The 14,361-nt window shown below is 46.8% G+C and overlaps 1 long non-coding RNA gene across 1 annotated transcript; it reads left to right on the top strand.

The window, feature by feature from the left end:
- The first annotated feature begins 763 nt into the window (after positions 1 to 763).
- Positions 764 to 4,395, top strand: LOC149326494 (uncharacterized). Its single transcript, XR_016286247.1, has 2 exons — positions 764 to 909; positions 2,215 to 4,395. It is a non-coding gene; the product is annotated as an uncharacterized LOC149326494 (long non-coding RNA).
- Positions 4,396 to 14,361: the final 9,966 nt, after the last annotated feature.

Genomic DNA, 14,361 nt, shown 5'->3' with positions numbered 1-14,361 from the left:
GCTTCGCTTGAATTCAAGAATTGCCTCTGAACACCTCAACATTTACACGAAAATTTAGATTCATTCTGGGGCAAAGGGCAGTAGGGTAGTACATCAGTGTGTGTGTGTGTGTGTGTGTGTGTGTAAGGGGGGGGGGGAGGGCAAACCACTTGAACTGTGTAGTGCTTGGAGATTTTTTTTTCTTCGGAAAATTGGGATAAGCAAAGTTTTCCTATGCAAAATTTCAGGCTTGTGGAGGGGGATGGATAGATTGTCCCCTTTCAATGGGTGAGGTGCGTTTCCAGAGTCAGCGCAGAGGCTCATGGAAAAGTCGTCTGCTACAGCTACTTCCGGTTCCACATTTCTCTCCCTGCTTGTTGCTTCACGGCAGTCGCTGTGTTAATTCGCTTCTAACACTAATTTATTTCCACTGCAACACCGCTGATTGTATTGCATCATCGCAAGACCAACCAGACGTCGACTCTGTTCTGCTTCGTAGCGTGTACTCGCATGTAGTGCAACCACAATAATGTAAACGGTCGGATGCTTCCTATGGTCCAGTAAAACTCTAGTTTGGGCGAGTTGGTTCATGATGAAATAAAAACTGTGTAAGGGTCAGTCATGTAAGGGTCAGTCTGGCCAATTCAAGTAGCGCTTAATGAGCTCCCTCTTTCCTATCGTTGGAAGAACATCCTCATCGGCGTCATTTGGTTTGCCAAAGGTCACCCACCTACTCGCCTCTACTTGAAGACATTTGTTGAGAAATTCCACACTTCACGTGGTCATTTGCCAGCAAAGTTGTGCAGTCAACAGTGAATGTGTTGTGCTTTTGTGTTGACTCGCCAGCTCGCGCTTCACTGCTGAATGCTAAGCAATACAACAGATACTATGGCTGTTCTTGGTGCCTTCAAAAAGAAACGCTTGTTGATGGTAAGAATTGTTTCAGTCATATTACAAGCTTTGCCTCTTCTGCTTTCTGCACACTGTACAGCTCTAAGAACATAATTTTGTTGCTTAAATGCATTCACATGCAACAAGCAACATACTCGTATCCCATGTGGTTGGTATCAACTGTTACCAGGTATAAAAATACTGGTTCATATCAGTTTGAACAAGGTTGTGTTCTAATACAAAAAGAACTTGGTGTTGCAGCAACTTGGTGATGGAGGGCCATGATGATGACGTGACAATCTGTGCATCCCCATAAAAGCAGTGAAAGAAATTTCACTTGGGAAGGATTATCACCCATATGGGGGAGAGAGAGAGACTCGAAGATGGTATGGCAGAGAAAAGGATGGCAAAGTTGCTTGATTGTGACAGCTGTAACTCTGCTGCTTAGTCTTTTAAAGAAATTTTTCTATTCACATATTCCAGAGATGGAGCCTGACAAGTGCCAGGGTATAGCAGTTTTCGACCATAGGGATCACAGGTCTTCTAAAACTCCTCATAAGTATTCTGAAACAAAAGGCTGTTGTGTGGTGCTTAGTTTACTCTCTAGCAGGCATAATGACAAAGGACGGTCATTTTGCGCGTTGGTGAGCAGTCACATTTAGCTTCGTGTTTACTGTGAGAAATATGTGCAGATATGCACAGGGCACTTATTTCTAGCTACGAGGAGATTGGGTGCTGTTAATTATGTGAGCAAATGTCTGTGCTGTCTGTTTAAACTCTTGTGATAAGTTTATTGTCTGGTGATCCAAGACGTACGAGGTGTGAAGACTGGAATCACAGTTGTCACCTGTGGTGCACATGTATGGATTCAGAATGGAAAAAATTGTCACTTGGAAGTTCTATCTTACACAAGCACTCTTGTAAACTTTTGTACCTCTTCCTGCAGAAGCTATGCACATTAAAGGTCAGGAAGATTGACTGTGCAGGTCAGATTCCATAGTGATCCTAATAATCCAGAGCTTTTCATTAGCATCTCCCATAGCCTAGGTCTACCTCTTGGAAGTTGGGTTCTGCAGTGAAAAATAGGGCATGCAAGCTCCACATGTTGACTTATTGCCCATTTGCATATTCTGAGTGTAACATGAAAAGCCTAATTTTGTAAAATGGGCTTGTGCATTGATTAAAGGTAGATGTGGTACCATTGCATGTAGTTTAAGTTATTGTAGCATTTCATAACCAGCACTTACATGTGCATTCGTACTCTCCTGTCTGTTCTTTAGCATGTATTTCTTTGTTTATTATGCATAGTACTATGAGAAATTTATCTGTCATTTCTTTTTTCAGGCACCCTGAAATATATCATGGAGGGGCGAGATATGGTCGAGCGATGCCATGACACTGTGTACAGTACAATGAAACTTGCAGCCAGGTGAGACCGTCCTGTGGATGGTATGAAGGGCTTGTCAGCCGTCGCAACCCTCAGCACATTGGACCTGTCGTGGGGCTTTCCACCGGACAACATGCACTGCGTACTGGAAGGTGTCACATCGCAGCAAATGGAACTTTGGCTGTGTTCACCAGGAAGTGCCTGGCACATTGGGAATCATGTGAGGGAGTTGAATGACCGCCTGTTGAAAATTCGGCCACCAATTTCACCAGATTGCCAAGACTGGTAACTGAGCGCTCGTTTTGGAAAGCTACAGAGTGGAGATATTGGCTTCTTTACTACAGTGCACCTTGCCTCTTCGATATGCTTCCGCAGAGATATTTGACGCATTTCTGCCTTCTTGCACAGAGTTTACTCTTACCAGCAAGTGTTGAAGAGACAGATATTTTTTGTGCCGAAAGGCTTCTTGTGGAGTTTGTTGAGCAGATGCCAATTCTCTATGGTGAACACACCCTGACATTCAATGTGCACCAACTTGTGCACCTTGCAAAATCTGTGCGCATGACTGGGACACTGTGGGCAACCTCTACCTTCCCATTTGAAGGAGGGAATGGTGACATTCTCAAGATGGTTTCTGCAGCGAAAGGTGTTCCACATCAAATAGCAGAGCGCTTCATCATGCGAGAGGTGCAGAAGTCCCTGAAGCGTCTGGTACCACTGCCACCCTACCTGAACAAGCAGCAAAAGCTGATCTCGGGGAAGCAAGGCAATAAGCTCCAGTTAGGAGTATTAGGTTCGCCATTGCAGCCTGGCAGTCTTGAATGCCATGTTCTGGATTTGATCAGCCAGACCATTGGTGCTGTGCCCAGTATGAGTGAATACCTCAGAGCACGTATTAAAGGGTTCACTGTACATAGTGCCAATTACAACAGGACCGAGAAAACGTGCTCTGAATATATTCTAACAGATGATGGCAAGTTCTTGCGAGTGATCAAAATCTTTTTAGTGGAAAACAGTATCTTCTTGCTCTGCCAAGAACTAATTACCGAGGAAAGCTTTATGCCTTTCATGTTCACTGCTGAACACCCTCCGACTGATGTTGGGTTGTGCCTAATTTGTGAGCAGAAAGTTATTTCACCTTGTGTGCTTGTGGCACAGAGCGACCAGTCACATATTGTGAAGGTGCCCAATCTCTATGAAAGTGATTAGGAACAGATGCCAGGGACAAATTTAAATTGGCTTATAGCCAATCCCTGCAACGCTGCGTATGACCAGAAGTTTTCTATGTTGTCCGTCTAGAGCCCAATTATGCATGCTGAAGGACACTGTTCCCACACTGTTTTTTTTGCACAGTCCATTTTATTTGTTTGTAGTCTTATGTTTTAAAGCATTGGGTCGATGCTTCTTTGAAAGGGGAGAAATTCTGTTAACCTTTGTAGTGTTTGTTTATTCTTCAGTGTTGCCGGTGCGCCGCTTTATTGCTTTGGCTGTGATGCAAGACGCGACCAGATTTATCTCGATTGATCGCATCCAGGCGGAGCCGCTTCTACGTTATTCCAGAATGTTCTAGTAACTTTGCACGCTTTATCTCGAATGTTCGCTATCAGCTTTAAATTCAGCATGGCCAAGAGCGGCAGGCATTCTGTCCGACCGCAGAGTTCGCCTGTTGCTACGCCGCCGCGGAGTCATTCAGTTCTTTGCTTGTGCAAGTCGGCACAAAAAGTGTTTCGGTTAGAAGCAATTTTCGCTGTCTTCTTGCTCTCTGTACTGCAGTCACCACTCTGTGACAATATTTGCCTCAGTTGCATGGAAGGTGTGCACCTTTTGCTGCATATGTCATTTGAAGTTTATTTCCCTGTGCTGTTCTCGATTATGGTGAAACATCTCTGCATCTCTGTGTTGCACTGCTATAGGTCATTGTATATAGAAGAAGCCTTCTGTCTAATGTCCAGTGTGTAGTCCTGTTTGTAATTACTAAAGTTGAATGTGGCTTGTAATCGCATTTTTCATATGCCATATTTGGCCTAAGGTTCAAATGTACCTGTTTTGGTTTGTTATGTGAGATTGTTAGTTTGTTATGTGAGGTTTGTTAAAATAGCGCTTCATTTGTAGTGTAAATAAAGAATTATGATGTTTGATATATAATTTTCACACATGTTTATGAAAACATGTTAGGAGGTTACCTTAATTATCATTCTACTCAACATTGTTTCACAGAGGCGATTAGATCTAAAAGGGCGACCTTCTGCTGCATACGTTCTGCTTGAAATGGTATGTTGAGGCATTTGCATCAGCACATAACATCCAGTGAAGCAAAGTTAGGGCATGCTTAAGCATGAAACACTTCTGCCCTTCGCTTTACCTGAAAAATGGTTGGTATAGTTCTATACTACACTTTGTGATCAGTGCGACGCGCGTTAGACAAGAAGTCCAGATTAGGATGGATGCACTCTGCCAATATTTGTCTTTGCTGTGTATGCCCCCAAACTAAAGTAAACTAAATTAGGTACTGCAGTGTAGTTGTATACGTTTACAACAGCACACTAACTTCCTGTGTGTGTCAGCCAGAATGTGGTTGATTGGTGTCCAAACCTTAATGCCTATTCAAAGTGTTTTTCATGCCAAAATTAACCAATCCACTCTTAAGTGCAATTGACGACCAAAACAGTGTGCACACCACAACCCATGCAGTCTGGTATATGCACTACAACACACTAACACTGCACGCTGTGGGTACCAAAATACACCAATCAAGTGTATTGTGCATGCTACAACACACCAACGCTTTCTGGTGTGCACGCGACAACACGCCAACCCGTTGTGGTGTGCCCGCTGCAGCACACCAACCCATTCTGGTGTGCACACTACGACACACCAAACCGGGCTGGTGTGCACACTAAGACACACCAAACCGGGCTGGTGTGCACGTTACAACACACCAAAACGATCTGGTGTGCACACTACAACACACCAGCCCGGTCTGGTGTTAACATCAGAACACACTACAGAAGCTGGTGTTCACACTAGGAAACACCAGAACACACCAAGCCATCCTGGTGTATTTTTCAACTGGGTATTAAAGCAGTAATCAGCAGTAAAATACTACTTTAGCCAAGCATAGGCTGAAAACCCACACGTCGAAGGACAACCACAGCCATTATTATATGCATGCACAAGGCTCAAACAAACTCTTATACAACTACCATCTAAAAAATTGTCTCGTTAGCTATTGTTTTAATGGCGTGTGGTTTGAAAATGCCTGAGAATGGGCAAAGCACCGGTATAAGGACTGAGAAGATTACTTATTCCTTCGTCTATTTTATTTCTGGAAGTCTGAAAAAATTCTACCAAACAAACATGGAATAAAGATTTTCAACCAATTATAGTGATGCCAACTCAGTCAATTTCATGTTCGTTCAGGCATTCCTTCTAGTATTTTAGGTGTGTGGCCAGTCAAATTATTGCCATCCTGCCTGTACCTTTGATTACAGTTCCCTCATTATCTATGCATGGTGCACTCCATTCCCAGCATGGGGCTATATACTACAACACGAAAAGTGGTTTGCTTGCTGTGGTTGGTCATCCACTCTAGAGGGTAGCATAGCATACTGCTTAAGAGCACAAGGCTAACATGCACACTGCACTTCCTAAACATTTTTACAGCTCATTTACAGTGATCATACTCAAGCGACAACATAAATTAGTGGAAGAAAGAGTGATAGAAATTTAAATGTGAATGCAAGCTACAGTGGCTTACCTTTCTACGTGAGATCTGTAGTGGTAGGAAAAATTCAGGTAGCTCACCTGCTGTAATGGACAAGTTTGAGACGAAGCAGATTCAGGCAAAGGCATGGCAGCATAGGTGCACATCATCGAAGTAAACACTGCAGCATGAGCACATGCCACAAGAAAACTGAATAGGCCCTTAGAGTGAACCAAAAACCACGCATAATATGAATAGGTGTGCATCTTACATTTTCAAGCAGGTTCTGCACCGAATCAGCTCCTACAGGCACAGTGCTTGGAGCCGAGATGCTGACTGTGAAAGTACTCTGCTGGAGTAAATAGACAGACAAAGCTAGCTGAATGAATACTGAACAAATTAACAATCCAGACAACTTAGCAGCAAACAGTGAAAACATAAGATGCAAACAGCAGAAAAGGTGTTTAGCTCTTACTTGGCATATTAAGCAGCAGAAAACTGACAGGCAACTTGAAGGCTGTGTTGCCAATATTTAATGCATTTCCTAAAGGACATGCTAAACGGGACGAAGGCAGTCTGGCAAAACAGGCGTAAGCCTAGCAGTAGCATTGGAAATGGCAGAAGGCTGGCTGATCATTTAACTTGTACAGCAAGGAATAAAACTCTGAAAACAGCAAATACAAACGGCTCATTACAAACGGTGATTCATGTCCTGTACAATAACACAGCTAAATCAATTGTCATTGTACAACAGCTGACATGAAATAAGTGCACTTTTTTTATTTGAGCAAGTTTCTGTAACAGTTTTCTTTTTTCCCAGCAGATGTATCTTCGAACCATTATACATACCCACATTTTCCATTTTTGAGAAACATGAATCAATCAATACATCGTCATGATTTTATGTATGCAGCGAGATGGTGCACTTGCTGATGTGACATACTATCATCTAGAACACACACACATGTAAGCGACAGGAACGTGGAAAAATGATACAAAAACGCAAGGTAAACAGCAGGGAGCATCGATTGCAGAAACTGCATGATTCATCTATCTCTTACAAAGTGAAAGAAGCTTCTGTAGAGTTCTCAGTACTGCAAATCAATAATTTTTTTTTCGGTCGCCTTTTTGTTTTTAATTGCGGTAAATAAAGCGGTCCCTTTCGCATTTTTTCACCCACTGAGACCTGATGTCCGATTTTTACGCCATAACTGTAAATCAGTTCCTATTTGCATCAAGAGCTTCAAATTCTTACTGTGTTGCCATCACGCCTTAGACATTGTAAAAACAGACAGGAAAAATCTGCGACCAAAACGAAAAACCCAGGGCTGAAATGGTTAAACGCGAGAACTCTGAGCGGTAAGCGGCAAAGCCATATCACTATAACTGAGTCCACTGAATTACTGCGACCGGCATGCCCTGCGAAGACTGCTCGCTTATCAAGCAAGATGCAATCACTGCTGTAAACAAGTCGCGATAACGAAGGCACATAAGATTTACCTCTCTCTTTTTTGGCGGTTCCCGCTTCTGCTTGCCTGCGCAATGCGAAAAAAGTGTCGGTATTGCTGTGCACTTCAGCTTCTTCGGTCCTTTGCGAAGTGGCTCAAACTGCTCTGGCTCGAAGTGTACCTGCATGTAACAGGTGTGCGCGCATGTACACAATGAATGCGGGCATAATTACACAGACTAATTTTACACTTACCTCACAAAGGCGTGAGTTGTCATTGGCTTTCCATTTATCTCGCTTCGTTCTCACTTCCCAAACGCGGCGCCGTGCTCGATTCTTGTCGCCTTGCGGGAAACGGTAAAGTGCGAACCCTTTTTTCTGCGAGTTCGAGCAGCCCACTGCGCTGCAGGCTCCCATTGCGATCTCCGTGCTGGTCCGCGAAAGGTTACACGGCCGATAAGTGCACGAATAAACAGCAAAGATGCAGCAGGCCGGTCACAAGGGAAGCGCAACTGCTGACAGCACCACCGCCTGCACAGCGTCGCGAGCAGCCTCGGCACAAAATGGCGTTGGCGGGGCGGAGGTGATGGGTTGCCAGACGCGAGTGCAGCAGTTGCCAGACTGGCAGCGAGATCAAAAAACCGCCGAACTCTCCCGAAGGGAATATACGGCTCTGCCCGGGACGTACTCCGGGTGATTGTTGCCTGAAAACGGTCCCCTGCGTTCAATTTGCGGTCACACCCACATGGAATGTCGAGTCCAGACATCTCATAATGAAAGCCCGACAGAACCCGAACAAGCTGCAGACGCTGATTCTTGCACTGTTTGCGGCGCGACTGAAGAGCAAACATGCGGATTAAGGGCGCAAACTATTATATTTCGATGCAGAAATGCAATACTAGCCGCGCAGCCGATCCGTCGCCGAACTTTTCCTGTTCCATGGCCGCTGCGCATCGCTTTGGCCCATTATCTAAATGCGATAAACTTGTGCAAACTTGTGCCGCTGCCTTTCTTGAGCATTGCGGTTCAACCACCCGCACCACAGCTCGCCGGAATATTGCAAAATGCGCTCAGAAACGCTCAAGCATGGCATACCCAAGGCACACGGTACTGGCTTTTGCCTGCACAGCGAAAGTCACTGCTGACTCCAGCGCCGCCGCATCTCCGTGACGTCACGGCCTGACGCCTGTCTATACACACAAAGTGGACATTGGGGGAAGGTGAAGGCATAGCTCTCCCAAACCAGGAAGTAGGAATGTAAGAGAAGGAGGAGCACAACTTCATGCGGCGCGTGGTGGCGGATTTGTGAGCTAGGGGCGCATGAACCAGAATCCTGGCCATGTACATTCTTCCGCAGCTGCGTAGCTTTGCGAGCAGCCCTTGTTGAGGCAACGGAACGCGGTCAACGATGGCTCCGAGTGGAAGGCGGTATACGCTTGACGGGTTCTCGCCAATGATCGACTGGAAGCCCCTGGCCTTCGTCGAGCCTCTTCCGGAATACAGGGTATGCAGCGCGTGCGGACTGGTACGCAACAGGACAGCTTTGCTGCCCTGCATGCACGCGCTGTGCGACGCTTGCTATGAGCGGAGTGCTAAGCACGGCGTCCACACCTGCCCACGTGACGGACGCCGCTTTGAAGACCAGGACGTTGGCTGGGAGGACTTCCCACCTGAAGAGCTGCTGAGAACAATGGTGAGCAATGCATGGAGAAAAGCAGATGTCTACTGCGTTTAACTTGAGGGGAAAAAATGAAGCGTGTAAAAGACGGCCTCACACACACAGCGCCAACTTCCAACAATGATTTATTGCATAAAGGAAGGGTGGTTTTTGTACCATTGTATCACAGTTCTACCATTGTCACCCAGACTTCGCGCACTTTTACGTGGGAAGCTCCTAGACACCCTTAGAGCGTGTGGGGGTAGCGGTCCCGGACTCAAAGGAGATGCCCTCGACTCAGCGTGGCAAACTCAGCGGAGACCAGCTACCAAGTGACAAGAGGTTTTTGGGCGTTCGGTGCCCAGCTTTCGCTGGTCGCAAGCCAGAGAATGGGTCGGAGCCAAAGGTTCACAAAACAAAACAAAGTTTATATAGCAACGAGACGATACAGATGATTACACAATCACTAGTACAGACACATACACAGTGATTAATTGAACAATGCAACACGTGCAAAGTTAAACTCGAGAGAGAATACAATTCAACGGAAATATTACACCTAAAGTGCACTAAAACAAGCGAGAGAGATAAACAAACAAAACACAATTTGTTCACCGGGCACTGCGGCAGTCCGACGACCAGAGTTCCACGACGATGCCGTCCCGCAGACTGGCGAACGTTGCCTCGTTGGTCCGTGGCTGGCCGAGTGGTGTTTTCCCCGGGAGTCGAACGGGCGCGCTTCGATGAAGCTTAAACGGCGGTCCGGACTGACTGATAGCTGTTGTTGTTGTTGTGACTGAGAGAAGGATGAAGAGGAAATTGCACGGGCCTGCTACTGGCTCGAGCTAAGCCACCACCGCTGCCACGTGCAGATAGAGGAGAGTTAAAAGATCAGAGGAAAGAAAAAAAGGAAAGAAAAGACGCGCGTCGCAGCAACAACTGCGTCCGCCGGAGCGGACGCTGCTCAAAAAGAAGCGGCCGAAGCCGCGCTCGCCGAAGCGAGAACAGATACTCATATTTAACGAGATTTATACCCCTGTCAAGCGGGCAAGTTAAGTGCACTTAAGGAGAGTGTACTTCGCTGTAAGTACACTTTGCCGCATCTAAACGACGCAAGTGGAGTGTCACTCGCGGAAGAGTGCACTCCGCTGAAAGTGCGTTCACGGACCACACTTTGCTGGCCGAGTGCGTAGCCTCGACGCCAGCGGTTCCAATGGTACAAAATGTATAGTGCATAAAAAGTACTTACAACTTTATTTTACGTGCTATAACACTGTTTTCAGAAAAAAAGTTCCTTGGTTATAACTACAAGCGAAGCAACAAAACAAGTAAACGTGATCAGATGCAACATCGCTGCCCGCCGCCATCTTGTTTGTTGTCGAAATTCTGGATAGTCTTGGCTGGTCTTGGCTTTTCTTCTATTTTCATTTTTTTTTTCAACGTTAAAAACTGCTGAACCTCGTTTTATTTGCGCTATCACGTTAAGCAATCAAATATTATGAGTCTTTTTTTATTTTCCATCGTCCTATTCAGAAATTCCGCTCATTTTCTGTCGCCATTTTTTTTTACTATGAGTGCACTTTGCTTTCCCGTTTAGCACTGCGTAGCCCAAAGTGTCACTCGGGATGCCGAAGCGCACTCTCCGTAAGTGCACTTAACTTGCCCGCTTGACAGGGGTATTACTGACTGATAGCGGTCAACGTCCTCTTTTATAGGCTCGCTTTCACGTCTGTTTGTTCAACGCGCCAGAGTAGGCGCGCACATACACGCAGCATTTGCAGTGTGGTTTCCCTTTCGTTCTCTCGCCGGCCGCGCGTCCCCATTGGTCAGAGGAGTCGTTTCGCGAAGGTTCCAGCGTGTTCTAGCGTGGCGCCGTCGTGGCGGCGTCGCCGACGTCCGAGTGCAGAGGAGGGGGACATGTCTTAGCGCACGCAAGGCTTCCCCCTCTTCCCCCGGTTAACAGAAGAAACGACTCGCATGTTCCAGAAAAATCGGCGTGGATGACTCATAACCTCCGCGCATGCCGTGGCGGTGGAGAGAGAGGCACGCGCTCGGCGGGGCTTTCCCTCTCTCCCGTTGGGCTCGCGCCGGCGAGACGCCGTGCGCGCGGTGGTTTTTCTTTGTTTGTTTCTAAAATGCGCCGAATTTTGTGACAACCATTAGTACACTGCGCTCGCAAAGTATATCAACCGCATACGCAAGCTCCTTTATCAACATCGTCACAGAAGGGCTACTTACACTGTCAGTTTTCAAAAGTGTAATCCATTTAGCCTCAATTATTTCACCTGTAAAGCAATTTTCGCGCAATGTTGAAACCGCACATTTTTTGAGAAGGGGTATGCAATGACAGACGCGGCAGTCTGCTAACAGAAGTTAAAGCTGTGTGTCCTCGTCTTTTTTGCGCTATGTTTTTTCCCCGAATTACGATCCAACCAGTCCAAGCATCTACACGTCTGGTTTGACTTAAGTTTTCGCTTTTCGAACAGAAAGGTAACAAACCTGCTTTTGATGCCTCACCACTTTTTGCTTCACATCTTAATTGCTCGTCACTTAGGAAGAATTCTGTGAGATGGGATGGAGGATTTCGCTCCTGACGTGACGTCTGATGCTCTCGCTGTAAAACTGAAGAAATAGCGACTATGGAGCGACGAAGTGTGCGCTAACTGTGGATTTGATGCAGGAACCAAGGTTAAATTTTGTTCAAAAACGGCAGCTGAAAAGTTTCTGTTAGCGACGATAATGCGTTTCCAGGCTTGTTCTACCCGTCCCCTGTAATAACCGCGCTAACAGCTATATAACTATGTTGCATCGAATGATCGAGCGATAGCTATTCTTGCTAGTCTATCGCGTGAATATCGCTGTCACGAATCCAGAGCATGTCGTTTAAATATACGAAATGCTCTGGATTCGGTTCAAATGTCAAAGGTCAAACCAACGGAACGATTGAGGTCAAATTAGGCTTGACACGGTTTGATCGAAATTGAAGGAAGTCAGGTTTCGGGGGCTGGCGGGACCAGATTTTTGAAGTGACCTCGGTCAAATTTGGATATTACCATCATAGCCTATAGTCATATTGTCTGGGCATCGAATTTTGTCCAAATCGAGGAAGGTTCGATCCCGGCCGCGCCGGCTAGAATTTCTTTGGAGGAGAAATTCTAGAGGCCCGTGTACTGTGCGATGTCAGTGCACGTTAAAGAACCCCAGGTGGTCCAAATTTCCGGAACCCTCCACTACGGCGTCTCTCATAGCCTTAGTCGTTTTGGGACGTTACACCCCATAAACCATTAACCATAAATCGAGGAAGGTTTAAATTTTGGGGTGGGCCAAACTTAGGAGTAGCGAGGGTCAAATTTGGAGAATAGCATCGTATCGACAGCATTCAAATTACCCTGGGCATCGATTTTGGTCCAAATTGATAAAGGTCAAATATCAGGGATGGGGTCAGCTAAATTTGGGGGTTGGGATGGCCAATATTTTGGAAACGACCGGGGTTTAATTTGAAGTCAACATCGCACTGGCCATGGCCAAAGTATGCATCGGCATCTCACAGAAGGCTGTTGCTGTGAGACCACTAAGCCCAAAGGTCACTCCAGTGTTAAACATACGCACACCGGACTGAAACTCTAGTTTTGAACTGAGTATAGCTATAGCTGTAATGTTTCCCGACTTCCGCCACTCTGCCATTCGGCAGATCTTACGCTTCGGCCTAGAAGGTCAGGTAGTCCATCGCCACGATGTTGCAGTTGTTCCCGGAGGTCGATTGCGGGAAAAAGCCAGGAAGATCCACCTCGACCAGGTAGAATAACCTTGACGCCGGAACCGTCTTCTTCAGTAGTCCTACTGGCCCGATCGGTGGCGTCCTTTTGTTGCGGACGGTCTCGACAAGCTTCATGATAACTAGCTACTTACGTTGATAAGCAGGACGGATAATATTTACCGTGAATTTCGTTTTTTTCTTTTGAAGAACCAGTTCAATGGGTTGCGAATACTTCGTTGCAGCGATCGTTTTCGTTGTTTTTAGTGCGCTACGCATGGCACGGCACTGAGTAACTGTGTGCAGATCGCTTCCCGTCATATCTACTAGATTGCTTCCAGTCATATCTATGGGCATGTGCACATGGGTCATATAAGAAGGCGGATTGCCATGTCTGCAAAATCTCAATAGTTAAGTTACTTTAACTTATGGGGTTTAACATCCCAAAGCCCGCAGCGGTGGCCTAGTCGTTTGAGCATCAGCCTCGCATGCGGGAGGTGCGAGGTTGGATCCCCAGTGCCGCCGCGTACCCACCTGTTATACAATGGGTACAAGCTTTCCCCTGGCCTGGTGCTCGGCTTATTCAGGGTGAAATGCTTGAGAGATGGGTTTTTGCCTCCACCTTGAGTAGAAGCAAATACCTTGTGCCATGCGCTCTTGGCCACGGGTGCCCTTGGGCCAATCTATCATCATCATTGACGTCCCAGAGGAACTCAGGTTATGAGGGACTCTGCAGTGGAGGGCTGAAGCGTTAGGTGGTGATGACGACACGGCGGGACAGACTTCGCCGTAGCGTCACAAAGTTGGCTAGGACGTTCGTGTAATGTCCGCCCGTTACAAAGGGATAAGGCCCAAATCCAATCCAATCCAATGGAGGGGTGCGCTACTGGAACTACTACTACTTGTGGTTATGAGGGAGGGATGAGCTCGGCTTCTGCCACTCCCATTGTGTGGGCACTGCTGGGAGCGGGGAAGGGGATGGGGGAGGAGAGGATTCGCTTGCGACGGGTTGGTTGGTTGGTTGGTTTATGGGGTTTAACGTCCCAAACCGACTCAGGCTATGAGAGACGCCGTAGTGAAGGGCTCCGGAAATTTTGACCACGACGCTATCTAGTGGACACTTACTCAACTCTACACAGGCTTTTCGTCGAGCTGTGAGAAAGAAAACCGGTTACTGCTTCGTGCAAACGCTGCCAAGTCTTGTCAACTCCACTGCAAGGGGTGGGTTGACTCACACTCGAAAGCTGTTCACAGTTGTCCGAAAATCCCAGGAGCCAAGCGGATTCGGCTGCTGTAAGCTCTAAGACTTGTTCGCAAGTGTTGACGCCCTGACGAAGCGGAACTGCCGTGTCGCTGCTGTTTCTCGCAATTCCTAACACTAAAGCCCCATTTCGATGGTCACTTCCGAGGCGTACAGGCTAAGCGCCTGCGCGCCCAGCACGCGCCGCGACGGGCGTCGAAAAGTGGCATGCACCTCCATGCTCCTGGTGCTGGCTCGATTCCCCTCCCGAGCCGGCTGAAAAAATGTCAAGCCGTGAACAAA

The sequence above is a fragment of the Amblyomma mixtum genome, chromosome 10 (genome assembly GCF_055824585.1).
Source record: "Amblyomma mixtum isolate Tamu chromosome 10, ASM5582458v1, whole genome shotgun sequence".
In the NCBI taxonomy this organism is placed as follows: Eukaryota; Metazoa; Arthropoda; class Arachnida; order Ixodida; family Ixodidae; genus Amblyomma; species Amblyomma mixtum.
Note: the sequence above shows the minus strand (reverse complement) of the source record. Positions and strands in the feature narration are given on the sequence as shown.